This window comes from Henckelia pumila, chromosome 2, assembly GCF_033568475.1.
Source record: "Henckelia pumila isolate YLH828 chromosome 2, ASM3356847v2, whole genome shotgun sequence".
NCBI classification, from domain to species: domain Eukaryota; kingdom Viridiplantae; phylum Streptophyta; class Magnoliopsida; order Lamiales; family Gesneriaceae; genus Henckelia; species Henckelia pumila.
This window is the reverse complement of record NC_133121.1, coordinates 159,450,916-159,471,238: the sequence shown is the minus strand read 5'-3', so window position 1 is coordinate 159,471,238 and position 20,323 is coordinate 159,450,916. Positions and strand designations below refer to the sequence as shown.

General features: G+C 42.0%; 1 non-coding gene across 1 annotated transcript; it reads right to left on the bottom strand.

Moving 5' to 3' along the window:
* Positions 1 to 343: 343 nt before the first annotated feature.
* On the bottom strand, positions 344 to 449 carry LOC140885855 (small nucleolar RNA R71). Its single transcript, XR_012151269.1, has one exon. It is a non-coding gene; the product is annotated as a small nucleolar RNA R71 (small nucleolar RNA).
* Positions 450 to 20,323: the final 19,874 nt, after the last annotated feature.

Sequence of the window (20,323 nt, the reverse complement as noted above, 5' to 3'; positions counted from 1 at the left end):
AGGCTCGTAGTGCAGTCTCACCACTATGGAATAGCTCGTGGAACTATTAATACCAACAACTTTGAGCTTAAGCGTGCATTGATCAACATGGTTCAGCAGAACTAGTTCAATGGAAGTGCTATTGCTGATCCTCATCTGGATCTGAGGACATTCCTGGAGATAACAGACACGGTAAAAATTAATGGGGTTTCTGAAGACATTATTAGATTGCGTTTGTTTCCTTTCTCTCTCAGGGATCAATCTAGATGTTGGTTATAATCACTATTGTTGAGAAGCATAACTACTTGGGAGGACATGACAGTCAAGTCTCTTGCAGAATATTTTCCACCTGCCAAATCCACCCAACTGAAGATAGAGATCAACACTTTCAGGCAGAATGATTGTGAGCAGCTATATGAGGCATGAGAGCGTTACAAGGACTTGTTGAGGTGATGCCCGAATCATAAATTTTCAGATTGGGAGCAGATTGAATTATTCTATAATGGGTTGAATGCTCCAATGAGGATGTGTGAGACCTCGGTTATAAATAACTAATCTCAGATTAAGCAACAATTAAGTATACAAGATCCAAGACTAAAAACAATAATAATTTTTTTTAAAGGGTGCCTCGCTCGATCGGTAGAATTCAACCGATCGAGCGAGCCAAAAAGTTTCAAATTTCTGCCCGGGTAAAAACCAGCACCGCTCGATCGGTCAAAAACCATCGATCGAGCGGGCACCCTGAATCAAGAACAGAAACATGGAAAAATGTCACTCGTTCGATCGGTCAAATCTCATCAATCGAGCGGTGACAGTACAGAAGCAAAAATACAGCAAAAACTTGATAAAACTCAAATCCAATACATTCAAATCATAATCATGCATTACAATCACAATCTCTCCAAATAATACATGAAGTTCTAGGGTTGATCAACTCTTCAAAAGAATAGAACATGCAACGACAACATTTTAACCATAAAGCTCGCATATTCGATACAACATAAACAACGAAGTTCGAGATCTAAACATGTTCCAACATAAACTAGATAGACATGCTGACACAACTTCTAAACCGAGTCCCACTACTATCTCTCCCTCTTGATTCTAACCAGGTCTTCGCTGACTCGATCCTGCCCCACCTATTGCCAAGTACACATACAATACAAAATACAGTAAGAAGAACTCACGTCATCCGAATAACTCAGAAAAACGCTGTCTCATGTCAGATTATGTCTCCCATGTCGCTTCCTTGACTCCGTGACGGCTCCACTGCAATTTCACCAAAGGAATCAACTTGGTTCTGAGCTGCTTCTCTTTCCGATCAAGGATCTGAATCGGTCGCTCAAAGTAGCTTAGAATCTCGACTAGCTCGGCATCATCAGGTTGAAGAATGTGAGAAGGATCTGGATGATACTTTCGAAACATAGAGACGTGAAAAACGTCTTGAATACCAGATAAAGACGGAGGAAGTGCAAGTCTGTAGGGGAGATCTCCTAACTTCTCGGAAATCTCGTACGGTCCGATGAATCTCGGAGATAACTTCTCTTTCTTACCAAATCTGACAGTGCCTCTGAAAGGAGAAATATTAAGAAAAACTCGGTCTCCCTGCTCGAAACTCAGAGGTTTACGTCTCACATTCGCATACTTTGCCTGTCTATCCTGATCTGACTTCATTCTCAACTGAATGATCTTAACTTTCTCTGCCATATCTCTAAGCATATCCGGTCCCAAATCAGGCGACTCGGACACATCATCCCAAAACAACGGAGATCGGCTCTTCTTGCCGTACAATGCCTCAAAAGGCGCCATACCGATACTCTCTTGGAAGCTGTTGTTGTAAGAGAACTCGACAAGAGGCAAAGAATCTTGCCAACTAGTGCCAAAGTCTAGCACTACTGCTCAACGCATATCCTCTAACGTCTGGATAGTCCGCTCTGACTGTCCGTTGGTCTGAGGATGATAAGCTATACTCAAATGCAATCGAGTACCAAGTGCCTCCTGAAGATTGTGCCAAAAGTGCGAAGTGAATCTAGGGTCTCGGTCTGAAACGATCGATTTCGGCACACCAAACAATCTCACAACATTGCTAACATACAACTCAGCCATCTGATCGTGAAGATACGTCATCCTGTACGGAATAAAACAAGCAGACTTCGTCAATCTGTCAATCACTACCCAAATAGCATCGCATCCTCGAACAGATCGCGGTAGCTTCGTGACGAAATCTATAGAAATGTGATCCCACTTCCATTCAGGAACAGATAGACTGTGCAACAGACCACCCGGTCTCTTCCTCTCTGCTTTCACTTGCTGACAGTTCAAACATCGAGATACAAACCTCGCAATATCGCTCTTCATTCTCTTCCACAAAAAATGATTCTTCAGATCGTTATACATCTTACGGCCTCCAGGATGAATACTGAACCGACTGCAATGAGCCTTTCGAAGAATACACAGCCTCAACTCCGAAATATCAGGCACACCAATACGGTTATTCACAAACAAAACATCATCTCTAACCTGGAATTCAGACTGATGCCCAGATCTGACTTTTTCTACTGAAATCTGAGTGCTTTGTTCAGACTTCTGTGCTTCTTTGATCGCAATAAACAACTCCGGCTCGTATTGAATAGTAATCGGCTTATTCTGAGTCAGGTGGGTAATCGGCTTGACAATATACGAGAATCCCTCGATGAATCGGCGATAATAACCAGCTAAACCCATAAAGCTTCGGATCTCAGGTACTGATGTCGGTCTAGGACAATTCATAACCGCTTCAATCTTTCTAGGATCGACAGAAATCCCATCTCCAGAAATAATGTGACCGAGAAAGACAACTCGATCCAACCAGAATTCACACTTAAACAGCTTTGCAAACAACTGCTCAACTCGCAAAATCTGCAAGACGGTCCTCAAATGCTCTGCATGGTCAGTACGGTTCTTCGAATAGATAATAATATCATCGATGAAGATAATAACAAACTCATCTAAATATCGCTGAAATATACGGTTCATCAAACCCATAAAAACCGCTGGAGCGTTAGTCAAACCAAACGACATGACTATAAACTCGAAATGACCATACCTCGTTCTGAATGCGGTCTTAGGAACATCTTCCTCACGCACTCTCAGCTGATGATAACCTGACCTCACATCAATCTTCAAATAGATAGAAGAACCCTGCAGCTGATCAAAAAGGTAATCTATTTGGGGTAAATGATACCTGTTCTTGACTGTAGCCTGATTCAGTTGACGGTAGTTGATACAAAGCCGCATAGAACCATCCTTCTTCCGAACAAACAGAACAGGAGCACCCCAAGGCGATACACTATGTCTGATGTATCCCTTGGCAATCAAATCCCCAAGCTGCTCCTTCAATTCTCTCAATTCAATAAGTGCCATACGATATGGAGCATTGGAAATAGGTTGAGTACCTGACAATAAATCAATGCTGAATTCGATCTCTCGAATAGGCGACAATAATGGAATATCTTCCGGAAACACATCAGCAGATTCTCTAACCACTGATATACCAACCAAATCAGGGCTAGATTTCAGTACATCAACTGCATAAACCAAAAATCCCTCTACACCTCTCTGTAACGAACGAGTCAATTATAACACAAAAATCAAAGGAATTCTAGATCGCGAACCCTTACCGAAGAATTTCCACTCGTCTGCCATTTCAGGTCTGAATCTGACAACCTTCAGAAAACAATCGACCGTTGCCCTGTACTTGGTTAAAGCATCTATACCAACAATACAGTCAAAATCTGAGAGCCCAAGTACAATACAGTCGAACTCTAACAAATTTATCTCAAAACAAAGTTCACAGTTCCTGAGTAATCTGACAGAAATAATTCCTCCACCCAAAGGTGAAGTAACAGCTACTACAGTAGGCAACGACTCAGTTTGCAAAGCATGCATCAACACAATTTTTTTCAGAGATAAAGGAATGAGAAGCACCTGTATCTATTAATACATGAGCAGAATAACCAAAAATCGAACAGTTACCTGCTATAACATCGTCCGGTGCTTCCTGAGCCTGATCCTCTGTCAAAGCAAAGACTCGTGCCTGCTGTCTCGGAGGCTGGTTCGCACTCAGGTTGCCTCCCTGTTTGTTCTGCTTCTAAGACTGGAAGGAGTGAACCGCAAAATACTGTCTCTCAGGCTGAGTTGTAGGTCTAGATGAACTCCCACTCTGAGCTCGATCTCTACTACGCTTAGGGCACACCTTAAAAAAGTGTCCCGGTTGCTGACAGGTATTGCAGTTCTCAAAGACTCCTACACACTGATCCGGGGAGTGTCTACCTCCACATTTGTTACAGAACAAGGATGAAGATCCAAAACTCTGTCCTGAACCAAATAGCTTGGAACCACTGGAACTAGAATAACTGTTCCCCTGCTTCTTGAACTGTTTCCCTTTTGATCGAAAATGATCCTTTCTGTTACCATTACCGCTTCCCCCTTCATACCTCTGTGGTTGGTTCTGATACTGAGGTGACTGATTCTGATGCTGAGAAGGTTGATTCTGAGACTGTCTCTGCTGCTGAGGTACCATCTGATTTCCTCTCTGTCTCCACAAACCTGCTTCAGCTCCCTTTGCATGATTCATGGAATTCGCAAAGTTATCGGGCCTAGCAGTGTTAGCAGTGTTTACCAACGTGAAGATGTCAGGGTTCAAGCCGTTAATAAGTTGGTCGGCTTTGGCTTCTTCATTGTCGGCGATATGCGGTGCAAAACGCAACAGACTATCAAATTTGGCAATGCACTCTTCAATGTTCAAGTTCCCTTGCCTCAGATTAGCAAACTCGGCTCCCTTATCCTTTCGGTACGAAATAGAAAAAAACCGCTTATAAAACTCAATTTTGAAAAGAGACCAAGTAACAACTGTACCTCGATTCTCCATGGATCTTTTCAACGTGATCCACCAGTTCTTAGCAACAGCACAAAGCTGATGAATGACTAATCTAGTTCGGCGGCCGTCAGAGTAATCAAGGAAATAGAACAACTGATCAATGTCGTCCAACCAGCTCTCACAGTCAATCGAATTCTCTGTACCTAGCAACAACGGCGGATTAAACGACTGAAACCTCTTCAACAAGGTTTCCATAGGAGTCGCTGTAGCATCCATCTGCTCAGTTTCCGTACTAGCTTTCTCTTTTCGAGGAGTAACTGGCGGTGGGTTTCTATTAATAACTTGACGAGGACCCATATGATAATCAAAGGTTAGGACACAAGATATCTCAATCGCTACAATTCGGTGCCCTTTTAACCTCTCAGAATATCGGATATCAGTCGATAACAAAAACAATTATATCTCAAGTAGTCCATGCTTTATAAATTAAATCACATAATCATGTAATTCAAAATAATTCTCAAATAATAAATCATGCTCGCATGGAATTAATTAAACAATATATAATTCAAACACATGCGAGGAGCCAATACATGCGGACTCAAACTACCCCGCTCACTATAGTTCAACCAAGAATCTTATCGCTTCGATACCACTTAATGTGAGACCTCGGTTCTAAATAACTAATCTCAGATTAAACAACAATTAAGTATACAAGATCCTAAAGGGTGCCTCGCTCGATCGGTAGAATTCAACCGATCGAGCAAGCCAAAAAGTTTCAACTTTCTTCCCGAATAAAAACCAGCACCCCTCGATCGGTCAAAAACCACCGATCGAGCGGGCACCCTAAATCAAGAACAAAAACATGGCAAAATGTCACTCGCTCGATCGGTCAAATCTCACCGATCGAGCGGTGACAGTATAGAAGCAAAAATACATCAGAAACTTGATAAAACTCAAACCCAATACATTCAAATCATAATCATGCATTACAATCACAATCTCTCCAAATAATACATGAAGTTCTAGGGTTGATCAACTGCTCAAAAGGATAGAACATGAAACGACAACATTTTAACCATAAAGCTCGCATATTCGATACAACATAAACAATGAAGTTCGAGATCTAAACATGTTCCAACATAAACTAGATAGACATACTGACACGACTTCTAAACCAAGTCCCACTAATATCTCTCCCTCTTGATGCTAACCAGGTCTTCCCTGACTCGATCCTGCCCCACATGTTGCCAAGTACACATACAAAACAAAGCAACAACCGGATAACTCCGGTGAGAATGATGTTTCCAGTAAAAGCAACATAACAAGTAAAATAACAACAACATGCTTTCAAGACAAAACATATACAATATCAATATAAATGAAATGCATGTCTTCGAAAATGGGATATCAACTCTGATAAACAAGGGATTGCTGCTATGCTTTTGGGATCCCGAGGATGAGATCACGTAACAATTCACCAACTCTTCCAATCGATGTGGTGCCACATATCCCAAACCCCTAGACTTTGGTGCGACTATGAAGAGTATGCAGACACTAGGTGAACTTATACAACTCAGGCTACTCACAACAAAGCCCCCAAAAAGTTTAATTAAAAAGGGCCGTTCTGCCCGCTAAAATCAAATGTTTGGCATAATATGAATGCATAAGAAACATAAAACATAAGCCACATAACAAAAACTCAATTAATCAACCAAATACAAGTTTCACATGCTAGAACAAGTATTGATGCAAGTATGTGATTTTAAGAGAAAATTCAAGAACCAACTTTCTCGAGTATGTGCGCTATACCGCTAAACGATGACTGCTTGTACCTTTCAAAGAAAGTAGCTCCAACTCTGGATACGCTACAAAAGAGGTTATATCAAAATATATACAACCTAAACAATCAACAACGCTCAAGGTAAACTCTTTACTGCTCTTCGTCCAATTCTTCGACGATCGAAAGCTGCTAACACAGGGCTCAAAAAACTCCAAACGAATCTGTACGGAGGCAAATTAGATCAACAATGACAATCAAAACTCAATAGCCAAGTTCAACAACTCAAACGGTTCAAAATCTCTAAAACTCAAACCGGCGACATAACATGTGAGACCTCGATTCTAAACCACTAATCTCGGATTAAACAACAAGTAAGCGAACAAGAATCCAAGACTAAAACAATTCAAAAGTTTTTTTTTTTTTTTTTTTAAAAGGCTCGCGCCCGCGCGAGGTACCAAGCTCGCGCGCGCGCGGGCAAACGATTCAGATGCCCAACGAAGGCCTCGCGCGTGCGCGAGGAATGCCTCGCCCGCACGCGGAAGGCCTGGGCAGAAAAATGCTCAGGCTGCGGGAAAAAAAAAGGATTCCACGCTTGGTCCGACATGCCTTCAAATACAAATGCAATAACAGGGTGTAGGGAAACATGCCATAACAAGCCATGCTTTCAGAAGGCCTAAAAACAACCAGAAGTCTAAATCGATACAACAACAACATACTTCGATTTCAGATTACAATCCGAATACAAACTAATTCGAATAACAAAACATATCAAGTTCGAGTTCTAACATGCTTCAATCTTAAACTAGATAAACATGCTAATTCGACTTCTAAACCGAGTCTCACTTCTACTACTTGCCCTCGAATCTAACCATGCCTCTTCTGACTTGTTCCTGCCCCACCTGTTGCCAAGTACACATACAAAACAAAGCAACAGCCGGATAACCGGTGAGAATGATAATCCCAGTAAAAGCAACATATCAAGTAATGAATATACAATATGCTATCAAACCACATATTCAAGTCGAAGTTAATGATATGCATGTCTTTAAAACCAGGATATCGATTCTGATAAACACGGGAGTATTGCTCTGCTTTTGGGATCCCGAGGATGAGATCACGTAACGACTCACCGACTCTCCCAATCGAGGTGGTGCCACGTATCCCACTCCTCTAGACTTTGAGCAACCATAATGAGTATGCTAGCACTAGGCGAAATACTACAACCTAGGCCACTCAATCATAGTTCCCAAACGTCTAACAAAAAGGGCGGTTCTGCCCGCTGAAATCAAAGTAGGCTCAAGATGAATGCATAACAGAAACATAAACATAAGCCACATAACAAAAACTCAATCAATCAACAATTACAAGTTCCACGTGCTAGAACAAGTATCAATGCAATATGTGATTTAAAAAGGGAAACTCGAGAACCAACAGTCCCGAGTATGCTATCCCGCTACGATGACTACTTTTACCTTTCAATGTCGTAGATCCAACTCCGGACAAGCTACAACAAAAGATTGTATCAACAACTAGACAACCTAAACAACAAACAACGGTTCAAGGAAATCTCTTTACCGTTCTTCGTCCAACTCTCGACGAACAATGCTGCTAACACAGGGCTCGACACACTCCAACGAATCTGTACGAATACAAGATTTGATCAACAATCACGATCATTCACAAGCCAAGGCTTCACTCAATACAAAAACGATTCGAAAACCCAAAACTCAAACCGACGGCATAACGGCTATAAACTGAACAAACCGGCAACGCAGACAGCAGTTCAATACTGATAACAACTCAATTCAATGCCCAAAACAACAATAACAAAGCAAACCCATCAATCTCAAAATCCACATTTTCGAAAATGGCTTCCAAAAATCATAACAAATCCGGACGTCGCTCTAATTCAAAACCGACAGATAATAAACGATCAGAACTCTGTAGAGAACAACATACTCGAATCTCAAACGATTCTAACAACATCCAAAAACTAGAATGTAACTGATCGTAGAAAAACTTACGATAGAACGAAGCTCTCGCAGCCGTGATCGCTAATCTGCCTTCAGAAATAATTTTCAACGGACGGATCGAGCTCGGACTGAAATCTGGGAGCTTGGAAACTCAAAGGGGCGGCTTCAATGGGGGCTCACGGTTGGGAGGAGGAAGGAGGTGACTTGTGAAATAAATATCAAGTGTAGATAATATATAAAATCCCCTATTTGCGTTTTAGTCCCTAAAATTTCCAAAATTTGCAAAAAGGACCCTGATCAAAATCAAACCGGCTCGAGAACTCTGTAATCTCTGATTAACTCAAATAAACTCATTTAAGATAAAAACGGGGCGTTACAATTCTCCCCCACTAAGAAGAGATTTCGTCCTCGAAATCAACGAGAACCACAACTCATAAGATAGAATAAAGAACTAAAGACAGTAAGAAGAACTCACGTCATCCGAACAACTCTGGAAAACGTTGTCTCATGTCAGATTCTGTCTCCCAAGTCGCTTCCTCCACTCCGTGACGGCTCCACTGCACTTTCACCAACGGAATCAACTTGGTCCTGAGTTGCTTTTCTTTCCGATCAAGGATCTGAATCGGTCGCTCAAAATAGCTCAGGGTCTCGTCTAACTCGGCTTCGTCAGGCTGAAGGATATGAGAAATATCTGGTTGGTACTTTCGCAGCATAGAGACGTGAAAAACGTCGTGAATACCAGATAAAGACGGAGGAAGTGCAAGTCTGTAGGCAAGATCGCCTATCTTCTCGAGAATCTCGTACGGACCGATGAATCTCGGAGATAACTTTTCTCTCTTACCGAATCTGACGGTGCCTCTGAACGGAGAAATCTTAAGGAATACACGGTCTCCCTGCTCAAAAGTCAGAGGTCGACGTCTGACATTCGCATACTTCGCCTGTCTATCTTGAGCTGACTTCATTTTGGTCTGAATGATCTTAACCTGCTCTGCCATATCTCTAAGCATCTCCGGTCCCAAATCTGGTGACTCGGACAATTCATCCCAAAACAACGGAGATCGGCACTTTCTACCATACAAAGCCTCAAAAGGCGCCATACCGATACTCGCTTGGAAGCTGTTGTTGTAAGAAAACTCGACAAGAGGCAAAGAATCCTGCCAACTAGTGCCAAAGTCTAGCACTACCGCTCGCAGCATATCCTCCAACGTCTGGATAGTCCGCTCTGACTGTCCATCTGTCTGAGGATGATAAGCTGTACTCAGATGCAATCGAGTACCAAGTGCCCCCTGAAGACTGTGCCAGAAGTGAGAAGTGAATCTAGGATCTCTGTCTGAAACGATAGACTTCGGCACACCATGCAATCTCACAACATTGCTAACATACAACTCAGCCATCTGATCATGACGATACGTCATCCTGTACGGAATAAAACACGCAGACTTCGTCAATCGGTCGATCACTACCCAAATAGCATCGCATCCTCGAACGGATCGTGGTAGCTTCGTGACAAAATCCATAGAAATGTGATCCCATTTCCATTCAGGAACAGATAGGCTGTGCAAAAGACCACCTGGTCACTTCCGCTCTGCTTTCACTTGCTGACAATTCAAACACCGAGATACAAATCTCGCAACATCGTCCTTCATTCTCTTCCACCAGAACTGACTCTTCAGATCGTTGTACATCTTACGACCCCCAGGATGAACGCTAAACCGACTGCAATGAGCCTCTCGGAGAATACGCTGTCTCAACTCCGAAAAATCAGGCACAACAATACGATTATTCACAAACAAAACGTCATCTCTAACCTGGAATTCTGACTGATGCCCAGTTCTGACTTTCTCTACTGAAACCTGAATGCTCGGCTCAGACTTCTGTGCTTCTCTGATTGCAACAAACAACTCCGGCTCGGCTTGAATAGCAAACACTCTGATAGTCTCCCTATCTGTTTCAAACTCTAAACCGGAAGTGCAACAATCATCGACCAACTGAGAAACACCGATAGTTGAAAGAGATAGAGAACAAAGCTTTCGGCTCAAGGCATCTGCAACTGCATTCGACTTCCCCGGATAATACTTGATCTCACAGTCAAAATCCTTCAACAGATCCAGCCATCTTCTCTGTCTCATATTCAGCTCTGCCTGTGAAAACAAGTACTTAAGACTCTTATGATCAGAAAAGATCTCGAAAGACTCACCATAAAGATAGTGACGCCAGATCTTCAAAGCAAATACAATCACTGCAAGTTCAAGATCATGAACAGGATAACGAGTCTCGTGCGGTTTCAGCTGCCTCGATGCATACGCTATCACATGCTTATGCTGCATAAGAACACAACCCAAACCTCGGTTAGAAGCATCACAATACACTGTGAAACCTCCAGTACCCTTCGGAATAGAAAGAATTGGAGCACTTGTCAGTCTCCTCTTCAGATCAACAAAGCTAGCCTCACAATCTGAAGTCCAGACAAAAGGCGCATTCTTCTGGGTCAGCTGGGTAATAGGCTTGGCAATAGACGAGAAACCCTCGATGAAACGACGGTAATAACCAGCTAAACCCATGAAGCTTCGGATCTCAGGTACTGATGTCGGTCTAGGCCAATTCATAACCGCTTCGATTTTGCTGGGATCGACAGAAATCCCATCTTCAGAAATAATATGACCGAGAAAGACAACTCGATCTAACCAGAATTCGCATTTCGATAGCTTGGCAAACAACTGCTCAACTCGTAAAATCTGCAAGACGATTCTCAAGTGCTCTGCATGGTCAGTACGGTTCTTCGAGTAGATAAGAATATCATCGATGAAAATAATGACGAACTCATCTAAATAACGCTGAAAGATACGGTTCATCAAACCCATAAAAACAGCTGGAGCGTTAGTCAAACCGAACGGCATGACTATAAACTCAAAGTGACTATACCTCGTTCTGAATGCGGTCTTAGGAACATCTTCCTCTCGCACTCTCAGCTGATGGTAGCCTGACCTCAGATCAATCTTAGAGTAGACAGAAGAACCCTGCAGTTGATCGAACAAGTCATCTATTCGGGGTAAAGGATACCTGTTCTTAACTGTAGCCTGATTCAATTGACGGTAGTCGATACAGAGCCGCATAGAACCATCCTTCTTCCGAACGAATAGAACAGGAGCACCCCAAGGCGATACACTAGGTCTGATGTATCCCTTGGCAATCAAATCCTCAAGCTGCTCCTTCAACTCTCTCAATTCAACAAGTGCCATACGATAAGGAGCTTTTGAAATAGGTTGAGTACCTGGCACTAAGTCAATGCTGAATTCAACCTCTCGAATGGGTGGCAATCCAGAAACATCTTCCGGAAACACATCAGCAAAATCTCTAACCACTGGTAAGTCAACCAAAGCTGGGCTAGATTTCAGTACATCAACCGCATAAACCAAAAATCCTTCTGCACCTCTCTGTAACAAACGAGTCATAGATAACACTGAAATCAAAGGAATTCTAGATCGAGAACCCTTACCAAAGAATTTCCACTCGTCTGCCATTTCAGGTCTCAACCTGACAACCTTCAGAAAACAATCAACTGTCGCCCTGTACTTGGTTAAAGCATCTATCCCGACAATACAATCAAAATCTGACAACCCAAGCACAATACAGTCGAATTCTAACAAATTTCCCTCGAAACAAAATTCACAGTTCCTGACTAGTCGGACAGAAACAATTCCTCCACCCAAAGGTGAAGTAACAGCTACTACTGTAGGCAACAATTCAGTTGGCAAAGCATGCAATAACACATATTTCTTAGAGATAAAGGAATGGGAAGCACCTGTATCTATCAATACATGAGCAGAATGACCGAAAATCGAACAGTTACCTGCTATGACATCGTCAGGTGCTGCCTGAGCCTGATCCTCTGTCAATGCAAAGACTCGTGCTTGCTGTCTCGGAGGCTGATTTGCACTAGAGATACCTCCTTGTCTGTTCTGCTGTTGCTGGGGTTGGAAAGAGTGTACTGCAGACGACTGCCTCTCCGTCTGAGCTGCAGGTCTAGACGAACTCCCACTCTGAGCTCTATCTCTATTACGTTGAGGGCACACTTTAGAGAAGTGTCCCGGTTGCTGACATGTGTTACAATTGCCGAAGACTCCCACACACTGATCCGGTGAGTGTCTTCCTCCACACTTGCTGCAGTACAAGGATGATGACCCAGAACTCGGTCCTGAACCGAATTGCTTCGAACCACTGGAACTGGACGAACTGTTCCCCTGTCTCTTGAACTGTTTACCTCTTGCCTTATACTGATCCTTTCTGTTTCCCCCACTGTTTCCACCTTCATACCTCTGCTGCTGGTTCTGATGTTGAGGTGGCTGATTCTGGTACTGAGATGGTTGGTTCTGATACTGCCTCTGCTGCTGAGGTGCCCCCTGATTACCTCTTTGCCTCCACAAGCCTGCTTCTGCTCCCTTTGCATAATTCAAGGCATCCGCAAAGTTGCTAGGCCTGTTGGTGTTAACCAACGTGAAGACATCGGGGTTCAACCCGTTGATGAACTGATCTGCCTTAGCTTCTTCATCTCCGGCAATTAGCGATGCAAAACGCAACAGACTATCGAACTTAGCCACGTACTCTTCAATGTTCAGATTCCCTTGTCTCAGATTTGCAAACTCTGCTCCCCTATCCTTACGATACGAGATAGGGAAAAACCGCTTATAAAACTCAGATTTAAAAAGAGTCCAAGTAACCTCTGTACCTCTACTCTAAAATGCTTTCTTTGTCATGATCCACCAGCTCTTAGCACCACCTCGCAACTGATGAATTACTAACCGGATTCGGCGGTCATCTGTGTAGTCAATGGAATCAAACAACTGATCCATATCATCCAACCAACTCTCACAGTCAACTGGATTTTCTGAACCCATCAACAATGGCGGATTGAACGACTGAAACCTCTTCAGCAAGGTTTCCATAGGAGTCGCTGAAGCATCCAACTGATCAACGTCAGTGCTAGCTTGCTCAGTCGCAGGGATAACTGGTGGTGTGTTTCTGTTTATCACTCGACGAGGACCCATCTGATAATCAAAGGTTAGGACACGAGATATCTCAATCGCTACCATCAGTGCCCTTACAACCGCTTGGAATACCGAAAACCAGTCGAGAACAGAAACAGTTATATCTCAAGTAGATCATGCTTTATTAATTTAACTCACACAACCATGTAATTCAATTAATGCTCAAACAATAAAGCATGCTCGCAGGGAATTAAGTACACAATTAAATAATTCAAACACATGCGAGGAGTCATTACACACAGACTCGATCTACCCCGCTCACTCTAGTTTGACCAAGAATCTTAAGGCTCTGATACCACTTAATGTGAGACCTCGATTCTAAACCACTAATCTCGGATTAAACAACAAGTAAGCGAACAAGAATCCAAGACTAAAACAATTCAAAAGTTTTTTTTTTTTTTTTTTTAAAGGCTCGCGCCCGCGCGAGGTACCAAGCTCGCGCGCGCGCGGGCAAACGATTCAGATGCCCAACGAAGGCCTCGCGCGCGCGCGAGGAACGCCTCGCCCGCGCGCGGAAGGCCTGGGCAGAAAAATGCTCAGGCTGCGGGAAAAAAAAAGGATTCCGCGCTTGGTCCGACATGCCTTCAAATACAAATGCAATAACAGGGTGTAGGGAAACATGCCATAACAAGTCATGCTTTCAGAAGGCCTAAAAACAACCAGAAGTCTAAATCGATACAACAACAACATACTTCGATTTCAGATTACAATCCGAATACAAACTAATTCGAATAACAAAACATATCAAGTTCGAGTTCTAACATGCTTCAATCTTAAACTAGATAAACATGCTAATTCGACTTCTAAACCGAGTCTCACTTCTACTACTTGCCCTCGAAGCTAACCATGCCTCTTCTGACTTGTTCCTGCCCCACCTGTTGCCAAGTACACATACAAAACAAAGCAACAACCGGATAACCGGTGAGAATGATAATCCCAGTAAAAGCAACATATCAAGTAATGAATATACAATATGCTATCAAACCACATATTCAAGTCGAAGTTAATGATATGCATGTCTTTAAAACCAGGATATCGATTCTGATAAACACGGGAGTATTGCTCTGCTTTTGGGATCCCGAGGATGAGATCACGTAACGACTCACCGACTCTCCCAATCGAGGTGGTGCCACGTATCCCACTCCTCTAGACTTTGAGCAACCATAATGAGTATGCTAGCACTAGGCGAAATACTACAACCTAGGCCACTCAATCATAGTTCCCAAACGTTTAACAAAAAGGGCGGTTCTGCCCGCTGAAATCAAAGTAGGCTCAAGATGAATGCATAACAGAAACATAAACATAAGCCACATAACAAAAACTCAATCAATCAACAATTACAAGTTCCACGTGCTAGAACAAGTATCAATGCAATATGTGATTTAAAAAGAGAAACTCGAGAACCAACAGTCCCGAGTATGCTATCCCGCTACGATGACTGCTTTTACCTTTCAATGTCGTAGATCCAACTCCGGACAAGCTACAACAAAAGATTGTATCAACAACTAGACAACCTAAACAACAAACAACGGTTCAAGGAAATCTCTTTACCGTTCTTCGTCCAACTCTCGACGAACAATGCTGCTAACACAGGGCTCGACACACTCCAACGAATCTGTACGAATACAAGATTTGATCAACAATCACGATCATTCACAAGCCAAGGCTTCACTCAATACAAAAACGATTCGAAAACCCAAAACTCAAACCGACGGCATAACGGCTATAAACTGAACAAACCGGCAACGCAGACAGCAGTTCAATACTGATAACAACTCAATTCAATGCCCAAAACAACAATAACAAAGCAAACCCATCAATCTCAAAATCCACATTTTCGAAAATGGCTTCCAAAAATCATAACAAATCCGGACGTCGCTCTAATTCAAAACCGACAGATAATAAACGATCAGAACTCTGTAGAGAACAACATACTCGAATCTCAAACGATTCTAACAACATCCAAAAACTAGAATGTAACTGATCGTAGAAAAACTTACGATAGAACGAAGCTCTCGCAGCCGTGATCGCTAATCTGCCTTCAGAAATAATTTTCAACGGACGGATCGAGCTCGGACTGAAATCTGGGAGCTTGGAAACTCAAAGGGGCGGCTTCAATGGGGGCTCACGGTTGGGAGGAGGAAGGAGGTGACTTGTGAAATAAATATCAAGTGTAGATAATATATAAAATCCCCTATTTGCGTTTTAGTCCCTGAAATTTCCAAAATTTGCAAAAAAGACCCTGATCAAAATCAAACCGGCTCGAGAACTCTGTAATCTCTGATTAACTCAAATAAACTCATTTAAGATAAAAACGGGGCGTTACAATTCTCCCCCACTAAGAAGAGATTTCTTCCTCGAAATCAACGAGAACCACAACTCATAAGATAGAATAAAGAACTAAAGATAGTAAGAAGAACTCACGTCATCCGAACAACTCTGGAAAACGTTGTCTCATGTCAGATTCTGTCTCCCAAGTCGCTTCCTCGACTCCGTGACGGCTCCACTGCACTTTCACCAACGGAATCAACTTGGTCCTGAGTTGCTTTTTTTTCCGATCAAGGATCTGAATCGGTCGCTCAAAATAGCTCAGGGTCTCGTCTAACTCGGCTTCGTCAGGCTGAAGGATATGAGAAATATCTGGTTGGTACTTTCGCAGCATAGAGACGTGAAAAACGTCGTGAATACCAGATAAAGACGGAGGAAGTGCAAGTCTGTAGGCAAGATCGCCTATCTTCTCGAGAATCTCGTACGGACCGATGAATCTCGGAGATAACTTTCCTCTCTTACCGAATCTGACGGTGCCTCTGAACGGAGAAATCTTAAGGAATACACGGTCTCCCTGCTCAAAAGTCAGAGGTCGACGTCTGACATTCGCATACTTCGCCTGTCTATCTTGAGCTGACTTCATTCTGGTCTGAATGATCTTAACCTGCTCTGCCATATCTCTAAGCATCTCCGGTCCCAAATCTGGTGACTCGGACAATTCATCCCAAAACAACGGAGATCGGCACTTTCTACCATACAAAGCCTCAAAAGGCGCCATACCGATACTCGCTTGGAAGCTGTTGTTGTAAGAAAACTCGACAAGATCGGACGTTCCGATCATGGTTCGAAGGCTCCGAACTGTACCCAAGGATAGTTGTCATGGATGAGGTCATCAGTGATGAAGTCATGTGATCGGAAGCTCCGGAGAGGCAATCAGAGGCTCCGATCGACTATCGGCAGCCAGCTATTGAACGACAAGTGGTTGGCGGAGAGAGATTGGATCGAAAGCAGGGGATCGGACGCTCCGATCCAATCGAAGGCTCCGAACGTGTGATCAGAGGATCCGATCATAATCTATAAATATAGGGGTCGAGAGTTCATTTCAATTCACCAATTCCTCTCTTCTCTCTCTATTCTAGTCCCTTTTAGTCGATTTTAGGGCTTTCTTTGTGTCCTACTGGAAGTCTGGAGCGGCGGAGCGCTACGAGGTTAGTAGCAGAGCTGTGTCTAAATTTTGAGACAATCGTCATCAGCGGACTAAAAACGGACGCCGGTATAGCTTTGGATCCCTAAAAATATTAAGGAGTATATATTAATATAGTTAAGGCTTTTAGAGCAATAGTAGTGACTCGGATAATATTTACTTGTAGGCTTGGAACCTAGGACGGTGTTACTAGGACTTTGTCTATTGTGATAGAGGCATGATATATGATCTCATATGTTGCATTTGTATGTGCTTTGTATGTACCATGTTTTATCGCTTTAGCACATACATGATTTTATACTAGATTGCATCTCGTGAGAGGTGGGGGAGGCTCAGTTTCGCATGGTTTTGTCTATCACTGGGAGATGCCGCAACGGCGGAGACTGACGCTATGGTGATAGGGGACCGTACGAGTACCCCACGGACTAGCTATCCAACACGATACTGTATATTTACTAGCTCCCCTGAGCAGAATGAGTTTTTACCGGGTTTTTAAATCCATTTGCATGCTTCATATATTTTTATATATCATTTCTTTTGTATTGAGCGTAGTCGTTCATGTCTGGTATTTATATATTTTTTGGACACCCAATTCGACGAGGCAGGTCTCAGGTTAGACAATGCTGGTGGATCACAGTAGGGTGGAGACTAGGGTCCAGGATTTCAGTGAGTTTCCCTTAGTGGTTAGGGATTTGATACACTGTTCGATTTGGTTGTATTATACAGTGTTTATTTATGGGTTTTCTGTCGGCTGCTGACTGTACTTGGATTTAGTTCCTTTACTTTTGCTGTTAATTCTGATTATATTTTTCTTAAGTTTTAGGCATGCTTAATTAAACTCTGATCAGTAGCGGATCCGGGTTGGGTCGCTATATCAGGCGTATGAGATACTGGAACAAATGACAATCAACATTTTTCAGTGGCCGACCGAATGAGTTGACATCAAGAAATCAGCCGGAGTTTATTTAGTGGATCCTCTCACTTCTTTATCTGCTCAAGTCTCAGCATTAACTTCACAGATAACTGCAATGAGCAAGGGAAATTCTGAAGGTAAGGCTGTCACTTTTGCAGAGTCGTACGCTCCTGACGAGACGCAATACATTAACCTTAGAAAATAAATGTTGACCAGTAGAATACAACCGGTGAAATAAATTCGATACACAACCCAATAGAATAATTAAAAAAAAAAATAGAGCCTACAACTAATCCTGTTGTCCTCTCTAATCTTGACTATCACCAAGTCACTGGGCGCTCTACCTGCATCTGCACCTGCCCCGTCGAATGGGGTGTCCAGACATACATAAAATACTGGACCTGAGAGACTACGCTCAGTACAGAAAAAATGATATATAAACATATATGCAGCAAGTAAATGGATTTAAAACCATGGTAAGACAGTCTGCTAAGAGGTGCCAATGAATACATAGTACCGTGCCAGATAGCTAGTCTGTGGAGTACTCGTATATTCCCCTATCACTATAGCATCTACTGTTGTAAAATTTCCTCGCAAGCGTACGAGTGTCAAGTTTTAGTATAGTGAAAGAGAGAGTGTCGATCCCACAGGGAGTAAAATGAAAATATTCAATACTTGTAATTAAAATAGTCTTAATTTTATCTAGAAAATCAAACTTCGAGAATTTTGCAGAATAAATAAAATAAATAATGAGAAATTATCAAGCTCACACACACACAAATTTTGAGGAATTATCAATCAGAGAAAAATAGTCCAGAGGTTTTGATTTCACTTGGTCTCGACAATATTCAATCCTAATTAATCTATTTTATGAATTTTCTTCAATTAATAACCAAGAACACTTAGATTATTCTATTCCCCTCTCCCGAGCAACAAATATAGTGTATCAACTACAATTCGATTTCAATATCCCTATTAAAAATCTAGATGTAGTGATATGTGTAAAATGATATTTCTTAAAGGTTCTATTAAAACTATATACTCTTCCGAGCTATATAAACAATTAACAGTGTAGTTCCTATTGATCCTACTCAAAATCTCCTCTCCCGAGAAACGATTCTAAGTAAATATAACAACTCAATTTATGGCCAGTAAATTAAGAAGACATTCAATTCTAGAAACACAATTAATCTATAAAAATTTAATTTATTAAAATCAAAGATTCATGAATATGTCTCAACCAAGCTACGTCAACCTCTAGACTAGAAAATTTTAGTTCATGCTCGAATTCAATAAAAACCAAATAATGTTTAATATCTCAAACATAATTCAACAATCAAAAGAAAATAAAAAGAAGAAACAAAGCCGTAGTTTTTCTTCCGTGTCCAGTCGAAAAGTCTTCGTCTTCGTTCAAAGCAATCTTCAATTCTTCAATTCCAAAAACTCACAAAAGTGATCTCTAGAATATTGTGTATATTGGCGGCTGATAGATTGATTTTTTTTGACTCAGAAAAATACCCTAAATATCACCTAACAATCGTCCAAAATAATACCAAAGATATCCCCAAAGTTTTCATAAACAGTCGGACTCTAATATTCCAAACAGACGATGGCGCGGGCGCGCAGAGAACAAGACGGGCGCGCCTCCAATTCGCAAAACAAACTTTTGAGTATTCTTCAACGGCGCGGGCGCGCCTAGGGTCAGCGCGGGCGTGCCCTCAGCTCGACTTTTCTTCTTGAGTTCTTCAGTAACAGCGCGGGCGAGCCTATGAATAGAGCGGGCGCCCCTTTAGCTCGAACTCAGCCTTTTTTTTCTCTTTTCCAACTCTTGAATTTTCTTGTAAACTTCCATCTTTTAAGCTTATTTCCACTTGAATACATCGAAGTCCATAACTTCCTACAAACACAAAAACAACAACAATTTCACGCAATATCTACCAATAAATTCCAAAAGTCAAGTAAAACCATATACAAATTAAGTGCACAAAACGCACTTATCAAATTCCCCCAAACTTGAACTTTTGTTCGTCTCGAGCAAAACTAACACAAACTCCACTCAATTGCAAAAACAACAACCATCAAGAATGACTATGGATTAATGACCTCAGTATGGAATTCCAAAACAATTTAAATCCAATCATATCTGTCCTACTAACACTTGAAAAATAAGTTAGCCAAAAAAGTAATTCAACATCATAAACTCATAAACTCCGCAACTCACGTTTCAAAATACACTTCTCTTAACTCAATTCAAACATTCACAAATCATGAGGACTTTCATGGTAGAACAGGATCAAATT